The 8987-nt window shown below is 40.5% G+C and overlaps 1 pseudogene; it reads right to left on the bottom strand.

The window, feature by feature from the left end:
- Positions 1–2614: 2614 nt before the first annotated feature.
- Positions 2615–8660, bottom strand: LOC120105615 (annotated as a pseudogene).
- Positions 8661–8987: the final 327 nt, after the last annotated feature.

Raw genomic sequence — 8987 nt, 5'->3', positions numbered from 1 at the left:
TAAAAAAATTAGAGCATATTTGGATATTTCTATAAAATTGGGCCGAATATTTTGCAAGAATAAGACTTGCCGGTTTGTCGTCTCCTATCTTTCAAGGATTACCCAAAGGCTTGTTAGGCTGCAGAAAAAAAAGATTTATGATTTTTTTTTTTATTTCCATAAGATTTTAGAAGGTATTTCATTGATAAAGTTATGCTAAAATGGGCAACCTAATCTATGAATCTAGTAGAAAATTTAGCATAATCCAGCTGAATTTTCCAAAGGCTTTAAATTAGTTTTTTAAAAGTATGATGCAGCACTATCTTTTAGAAAGAAAATGATGCTAAAATGAAGGGATAACCACCGCTCCATGGCATCTTTTACTGCATGCATTTTAGACTAAAATATACTATTAAACTCTTTTGTTTTATTGAAATACTATTGAACTCTTATATAATAAGAGATTGGCTAGCTGATTTGCTTACTTTGCCGCCTCTACCTCTAGCTTGCAATCTGAACTGCCGAATATGCTTGGTGACAATGTTTCTCAAATGGTCGGGACAAGGCTTGTGAATTGCTGTCATGGTTATTGGTCACGCAAACTTTTTATGATATCCATATACATAGTAATTTTGTGAGTAGTATAATGAAGCCTCTAGTCATTCATAAAGCTTTCTTTTTGGGAGAAAAAGGGGAGAGAAGTCCTAACCCCAAGTGTAAAGGTTGGCCTAAGACATGGATTTTTTCACTGGGAATAATCTATGAATTGGGATACTCCAAAGTTTTACCTAAGAGCTTGTTTGCTTAGGAGTAATCTGGTATGAAAAATAAATCTCATGTCAGAATACTATATTTAGTACGAAAAATAAATGAGAGAAATGGTAAAATAAATAGTGAATCCCATATCTATGTTCTTGAGAGAGAAGATAAATAAATATCATCAGGGGATAGTATTTATTTTCACGCATTGGATTACCTAGTGGAGGTAATCTAAAATTATCATTTCTTGACAAAAATACCCTCACTTATATTATATTAATATTACATTGATTATATTATATTAATATTAATTATATTATATAATTAATATTAATATATTAATATTATATTATATATTATAAATACATTAATATATTGATTAATAATATTTATAACTATTCATATATTTAATATATATATTAATACTTATTAATTATTAATAAAAAATTAACAAATAATTAATTATCATAAGATTTACTAAAATTAATATATTTATTTGTATACCAAAATATACTAAAATATATTTATAATAAGCAATGTATTTTCTAATAAATGTATAATTAGTTTTAAAATATTTATTAACTCATATGAACATAATTTAATATTAAAAATAGTTAATATTAAGAATATTTCTGTAAGTAGACTATAAATGGCTAACAAATGGACTAAGAAAAAAATATCATCACTTGAATTATTTATTTAAAAATATTATTAAAAATTTAGCAATATTTCAAACTCAATATTGCCTCCAACCAAATATGATAATTTTTTTCAGTATTTTTTTTTGAAATAATTTTTTCACCAACCAAATATAATAAAATTTATTTTCCTCCAAAATTATTTTTTAAATAAATAATTTCCATAAACTATTAGATTATTCCATAATCTAATATATCCCAATTAAACAAACCTGCAGAGTATATTATGCATGGACTTAAAAAAAAAAAAAAAAGAGAGAGAGAGAGAGAGAGAGAGAGAGTAACGAACTGCTACTCGGAACACGAAGCAACCAAGTGTTGATATCACAAACTAACCCTAATGATACCATAGCAGCATGGTAATGGTACAGATACCGAAATCATTATTTTGATGACTTGCACTAGGATCCTAGAGCAGCGCTTATATTAGCAGCTTCCCCCGAGGTTTTTTTTTTTTTGGTATTTCAGAGGATCAAAAGCTGTTTGACTTCCTTAAAGCCAACATATCCTGATATCTTCGCTGATACAAAATGTTTTAAGAGATCAAAATTTCTACCAATATAGTATATATGGACAGCAGATTTCTAAAAAGAATCATACAATATATAGCTGAATTGGATTGAGTAATTCTATGGTAACACAGAAAAATCACCCAAAAAGGCTACTCAACTGTCTTGCACCATTCACGTTGCTTCATTATGTGAATTCACAATGCAAACTCATATACAGCACCAAGCAAGTTCATCATTCAAAGTGCTGCATAAATTGTCATACAAGCTCCAAGGGGCATGACTCTAACAAGAAACATCAGTGGGATAGCACAAATGAAAATTGCATCCAGCGATCTCAGAATTTCCTATAAATGGTAGTCTTTCTCTTCATCCATACAAGGCAACAGGGGAGAAAGAAAAGGATAGTCGAAAAAATCACCTTGGGCACCCTGCTAACTCCAAAAAACCTTGAGTCTTGCATACATTTATCATACATCAAGCAAAGGGGACCCATGCATCTGTGGCCATGCCTCAGCAATTCCTTCATCATCATCATTTATTAAAAAGGAAAAGCAAACAAAATCTGAAACCTCAAGAACAGCATCTTTTTTCTACCGGTACCGACCAAAGATCTATCTCACCATCACTTTCTGAAAGTGCGGTGGTCAGAGATTGTGCTAACAGGTGTAAATCAGCAAGATCATTTTCCTGTCATTTAACTTAAACAGGTGCAGTGAAATCTCTTACAACACTTCAATGCATTCCGAAGGTTTCGAACCAGAATACAGTTACTAAATTTGTTTTGGAGGAAAATACATGCATCATTCACATCACTCACTCAATTTGTAAGCTCAGAAGAAGACCTGCATCCATTCAACAAAGAGGGACCTACTACTGTAGCCAAACCATTTCCAACTGCTCTTCTAGCTGCATCCATAAAGTGGTGAACGTCAGCATATCAGATTTATTCAATACTAAAACAAAAGGAACATGCAAGAAGCGTAAAGTCGATCAAAATATAGAATCCAGTTTTAAGGAGCCTGAGACCAATGAATTATTTCTTAATAAAGTTAATCGAGGACAAGAAAATACAATAAAGATGAACACAAGTCTGACCCGAAGAATCTTAAAAGCAAAAAACGAAAACCATATATCATACACTCCAAATAAAAATGGACTAATATGGCATTGTAATGGGCGATCCTTTCTTAATAAAGCAAAACAAGATCTGTATTGGACACTGGAAATAGAACAAGGTAATACAGGAACAAGTCTGATGGAGGAGGAGCTATGAAGTAACAAGCAAGAACACATCAAAAATGGACATAGGATCATTATTCAGTTGTAATTTCAATTTGTTGATGAAGGTGCCAACCGCACGGCACTGGCATGAAGATGCCACCGGCTTTCAGGTGCATAGTACAACTGTATCCCAGCTCATATTCATCAAAACCATGACTTGTGTTGTTTCCCAAGCTCATAAATCCATCAAGTCAAACATAAGTTCCCCATGGTCCAATCATTTTCTTCATCAATCTAAGCAAGTTAACAATTCATCCACTAGAAACATAAAGAAGATTTTGCCATAAAGTTGTTGAAAATTAAATTTCCCTTGTGGATGTGAAAATCCTAACTGCCTGCCAATACAAGCTTGTGCAGAAATTACCCTTCGCATTGTGATGGATTAGATGAAAAAACAACGTTTGCATAATTTGGATTATCCACTTAGTACTAGTGATTTTTTGCCAAAGTACTTTAATTCAATAACATTAAAGCTTGTTAAGAGCTACTCTACCTGTAATCTCCTTGTTGGACAATCCTAAACCCAATGGAGTTCTTGGTTTTAGGTCCTCAAAAAATTTCCACAGATGAATTACCAAGGTAGTCACTTTGGTCATACTTGATGTCCTATACTTCTCCATAACTTCAGTTTACAGAGTAATGTGGTGATCCACAAGTTCTAACATCCAGCCCCTCTGCTTTCTGAATGTTTCTTCCAGGTACCATGCCAATTTTAAACAGAAATTTTGATATTTAAAAGATGTAGGCCCTTGTCTCTAGCGAGCAACAAATGAAATACAGTCAATTCTTTCTGAAGATTCAACCTATGTCAGTTGTTGAACCAAGCACAACATAAGTCAAACAGAACAGGGTTTAAGGAACTTCTCCATACGCTGCAAAGCCGGCAAGCCCAACTTCAATAAAGCAAGAAATAATGGTGATGGTAACAGTAGCACTCTTCAAGGTAACTGAATTCGTCCTTGACCAATATATGATCTTTTCGATTGTTTGCAACTGAATATATTGTCTAAAGTTGCATGGAGCCAATACATCAGAAAAACCAGTTTCAGTTCAATGTTGCTCCAATAAATGCTCTAAATTACCCTCATCTAAATTAAATTGACCCACAGATATTGTGGCACAAGTCAATTAGCAACATTTAGAGGCACTTTCAAGTCTCTGCACTCTCTGCAAAAATAAAAACGAAAAAAAGACATTTGCAATAACTCAACATGCTAGTAGCCAATGACACGCAATCAAAGGAAACCCATCAATGCAAAAAAGAATGTTGACTACAGTCAAAGCATTTATGCACATATACATAAAAAAATATTTAGTATAAATTACGGGACAAAATATTTAAACTTAACTTAGTAATAAGAGAGCACTACAACTGGATGGAATTGATGGGCTTTTCTTGAGAAGTGGAAGGCCTGTACCTTCATTTTTCTTTTCATTTGGTAAGAGTCTCATCATTTTTCTTGTCAGGTTTTGGTCAACCAAAGCCAAAAATTTTAACCTTCTAAGATCAAAATGGGTTCTCATCTCTACGACAATAAAGCTTCCTCTCAGACCATTTCTTTAGGAGACAAGATTACAATTACCACGGTCATGTCAATTATCAGCCTCATGTATACTTATATAAGCGCCCCATTGCCTTTAATTGTTAGCACCTTGTTAAATAATAATTATCGCCTTTCAGATGTTCACCATCTTTGGATGCATATATGTCCAACACATTTCATAGATTAGGGCATTTTTCCACTGTTTACCCATCAACTTAGGGGCCTCTCAGTGACCCCTCCGGTCTCCAACTTTCCATTCCATTATCATAAAGGCTCTACTTCTATCATTTCTCTTTTATCTTTGAAAATATCCAACAAACTAACCATAAACGTACTTATAGTTCCAGAAGATAACAATCATAAAATTTTCATAATGTTTCCAGCTCATGTCAAACTTCCCAAAGTCAAGTTTGAATTAAAAAGAGATATAAGGAAATGTTTTGCAGCCAAAATTACAGAAATAAACCAACAGTATGGCATGTCCTCTTCTTTAAAACCTAAAGGCACACAGTTAGCACCCTCATAACTATGGACATCATATATAATATGATCAGGGATCAGTGTGCCAATACCCAGGCCCAGACCGATTGCCAGCAGCATGGTTTAGTACACCCCCCTTGCCATTTTATGCCGGGCCCATATAGACACAGCAGAGAGGGCGGCGGAGAGGGTGAAAGGGAGACGAAAAGAGAGATAGAGAGAAGGGGGGAGGGAGGGAGGGAGAGAGAGAGGAGGAGGGAGGGAAGGAGAGAGAGGGAGAAGACCGATGGAGGCAACCAGAGCGCATCCCGAGAGACAGTCGAGGAGAGGGAGAATGAAGAGAGGAAAAGAAAGAGAGAGGGAGAGAGAAAGAGGATGGCAAACATTTAGCGGAGGTCGGTGAAAAAGGCTTGCCGACTTCACTTAAAATCTTCAAAAATAAAAAGAGGCCCTCCTATAGGACCCCTGTTTCGAATGAAACAGGAGAACTGGAGGCAAAGCCCCTCCTCCACCCCTCCGCGCGACTCCTCGCCCCTCCGCGGCCTTTTGTCGGCCGTTTGCCAACCTCCCTCTATCTTTCTTCCTCTCCTTCTTCCTCCCTCCCCCTTATCTCTCTTTTCCTCTCTTTTCTTCTCTCTCTCCGCCTCCCCCTCCATCGCCAGTTTCTTATTTTGCTTGACAAAATTGTCCCTGTCCACCACTAGTGCAGCTCAATACGCACCAAATCGGACGATTCAGAATGATTTTGCTGTCCTTGAATATGATAGTACAAAGAATGACCAATCATTGGATAGAAAAGTTGCCATTATAAGACAAGGCTATCAACAATTCTTGTGTACTTGATGAAAGTCAAGTGCCATACATCTAAAACACCCAATGCTAATAAAACATAAGGAAAAAGCCACAGAACAATGATGAAACACATAAAAGATTGTGCAATTAGCAATTGCTGCTCAAACCAAAATAAAAGTTACAGGACCAAGCAACCTATAATAAAAAGGTTCTCAAACATTTTATAAAAATAACTAACCATCCCTAGAAAGGAATTTCATATATCAGCAGTATTTGGGTTAGTCGTATCAGAAATCTAAACCATTAGAAGATTGGCATTGAAGAAACTTCAGGTTGTATGCATAAAGAATGCACTGAGCATTGAGAATAAATTAATTTAATAAAGTACAATTACATCGTGCATAAAATTGCACGAAAAGGTTACAAGATGCATTAGTGTCATCAAGCACATCAGTCACAAAGCAAGATTACAAACAAGATAAGAATTAAAGACAGATGTCAGCGACAAAGAAAACTTACATGTCTAAAATGATAGCTACAACAGGTCCCTGCAAGCAACCTCTGCACATGTCCGATGGGCATGAAATTACTAAAAGTCTAAACCATAAATAGGAGTGACTGACATGCTTGCCCACAAATCATTGATCTCCTTCATAACTAAGGAATTTGCTAACACCCCATCTTACTCAGGTGAAAAACGCCGCCTCTTCGAATGCTCAATCTCCCGCGACTTGCTTCTTTGCATCGATGATCTTCCTCTATTCCAGTCATCATCACGCTCCAATTCACGGTCCTTTTGCCTGTAGTGATCTCCATGACGGTCTCTGTCATCCCGATACCTATCCCTTTCCCTCCCCCTCTCTCTTTCCCTCTCTGTTGCCCCCTCTCTGTCTCTGTCCCTCCCTCTTTCCCTCTCCCTCTCCTCTCCCTCTCCCTGTCTCTCTCCCAATCACGATCCCTCTCCCTACCCATTTCTCTTCCATCATGATATCTCCTCTCCGACCATTCCTGCCCAGGACCCACGTCCTTCTCTCTGTCATGTTTTCTATCTGAAACCCCCGAGTAATCCCGGTCAGGACCTCGATCCTTCCCATGGCTTCCTTCTCCATACCGCTGGTCCGAAGCAGCATCATCCCCATAACTTGACTGCTCTTCACCTCCCCATCCACCCATACTTGGATCTGGCCACATCCCACCACCACCAGCGGCCATCCCTCCCCTCCCGAAGAAGGCCGGGTTCACATGAGGAGCCACAACTGGAGGAAATGAAGGCATCAATCCCGGGAATGGAGCTGTCGTTGGCCCTGCAGGAAAGCCTCCATATGCACCACCCATTCTCCCCATAGCCACTGCTCCGTAACCAGTTGGATCAAAACCTTGACCAAGCATAGCACCAGGATGCAGCATCGGTGGAGGTGGAGCAACCATGCCGCCGTTTCCCATGATTCCTCTGCCACCCACAGGCCCCATCCTGTTCCTCATATTCCCCATTGGTCCTCGATTCCCCATGCCACCCCTCCCCCAATTACCACCACCACCACCCCTCCCATAATTCCCACCCATCGGCCCCCCTCCCCCTCCTCTCCCCTTCTGAGGCGGTGCTGACGATTGGGCTGCCATCTGTTGATTCTTGAGTTGAGCTTCTCCAATCCGACGAACAGTGTGCGGCGATGCAAACGCCACGACACAGGGCCGGCCATTGAAGACGTGCCCGTTCATTCCCTCCTTGCACGCTGCAGCGGCCACTGGATCATAGAAATCGACCTGGCAGAACCCCTTCGACTTCCCGCTCGCCTTCTCATCGAAGAACTTCACCTCCTTCAGCTGCCCGTACTTGCTGACCTCTGCCTCGAGATCAGCATCCGTCGTCCACCAGAGAAGCTCCCCCACAAAGAGAGTCGTCCCTCCAGCTCCTTCTCCTCCACCATTAACGCTCCCTCCTCCCGCTGGCCCGCCTCCTCCCTGCCTCGTCTCACCTCCAAAGCCACCCCCTTGCCTTTGATAACCCTCGTTCCCATAGCCAGAGGTCCTCGATTGCCCCTGGATCTCGCTGGGTCGACCAGAAGACTGCCCTAACTCAGGCCTACTTCCACCGGGCGGCGGCGCCACGGGCGGGGGCAGCGCCGGGGGCCGCACCGCCACCGCCGATTCTCCACCTCCCCGGAATCCTTGCGCATGAAAGCCACCAGATCCATCCACCGGCCTCTCGATCTTCGTGTCGCCAGCGATCCCGAGGATCTGGACCTTCTCCGGCGCATCCTCCGACGGCGGGAGCAGAGGGGGCGGCGGAGCAGGGTTGCTCCTGCTCCCGTCCTCCCTCGGATACCCGCCGGGCTCGTCACTCCGGTGGACGGCGTGGAGGAAGCCCTCGCCGACGTTGACGTCGTTGTAGAGGTCCTCGTAGTCCTCGTCCTCCCCGTAGAGCTGCTCCTCGTCCTGGACGGCGGAGATGGCCTCGTTGCGGTAGAACCCGCCTCGTTCTCCGCCGCCACCGGGCTCCATCGCGGAAATCCTCGGCTTGGGCTAGGATTAGGGTTTGTGAAGAGGAAGGAAGGACGAAACTCTAATCCTTTGGACGGCTTCCTGAAGGCACGAAGGCGGAAGGGAGGAGGATAGCTTTTCTTTTCAATAATAGTAATAGTAATAGTTATAGTAATGATAAAAATAATAATAATAATAATAATAATAATTATTATTATTATTATTTTCAGTGACTTGTCGCCGTTTGATCACGACGGTCTGGCGCTTGCGGCCAATCTGGACCGTCAGTTGGATGGACGCCAAAGTAACAGGCACTATTCGTTTCCACCGATATTTGGTGTTTTAGCCTTGCAGGGTGATCTGTGTTGGGCGGCTAACAGCAAGATCATTGCCGAAAAAAAAAATTTAATCTTTTGACCGGCTTAGAAATTAGAATTGAGTCAGCTGGGACCCACAAAACG

The sequence above is a fragment of the Phoenix dactylifera genome, unplaced genomic scaffold, assembly GCF_009389715.1.
Source record: "Phoenix dactylifera cultivar Barhee BC4 unplaced genomic scaffold, palm_55x_up_171113_PBpolish2nd_filt_p 000320F, whole genome shotgun sequence".
In the NCBI taxonomy this organism is placed as follows: Eukaryota; Viridiplantae; Streptophyta; class Magnoliopsida; order Arecales; family Arecaceae; genus Phoenix; species Phoenix dactylifera.
This window is presented reverse-complemented; position numbering and strand designations above follow the sequence as displayed.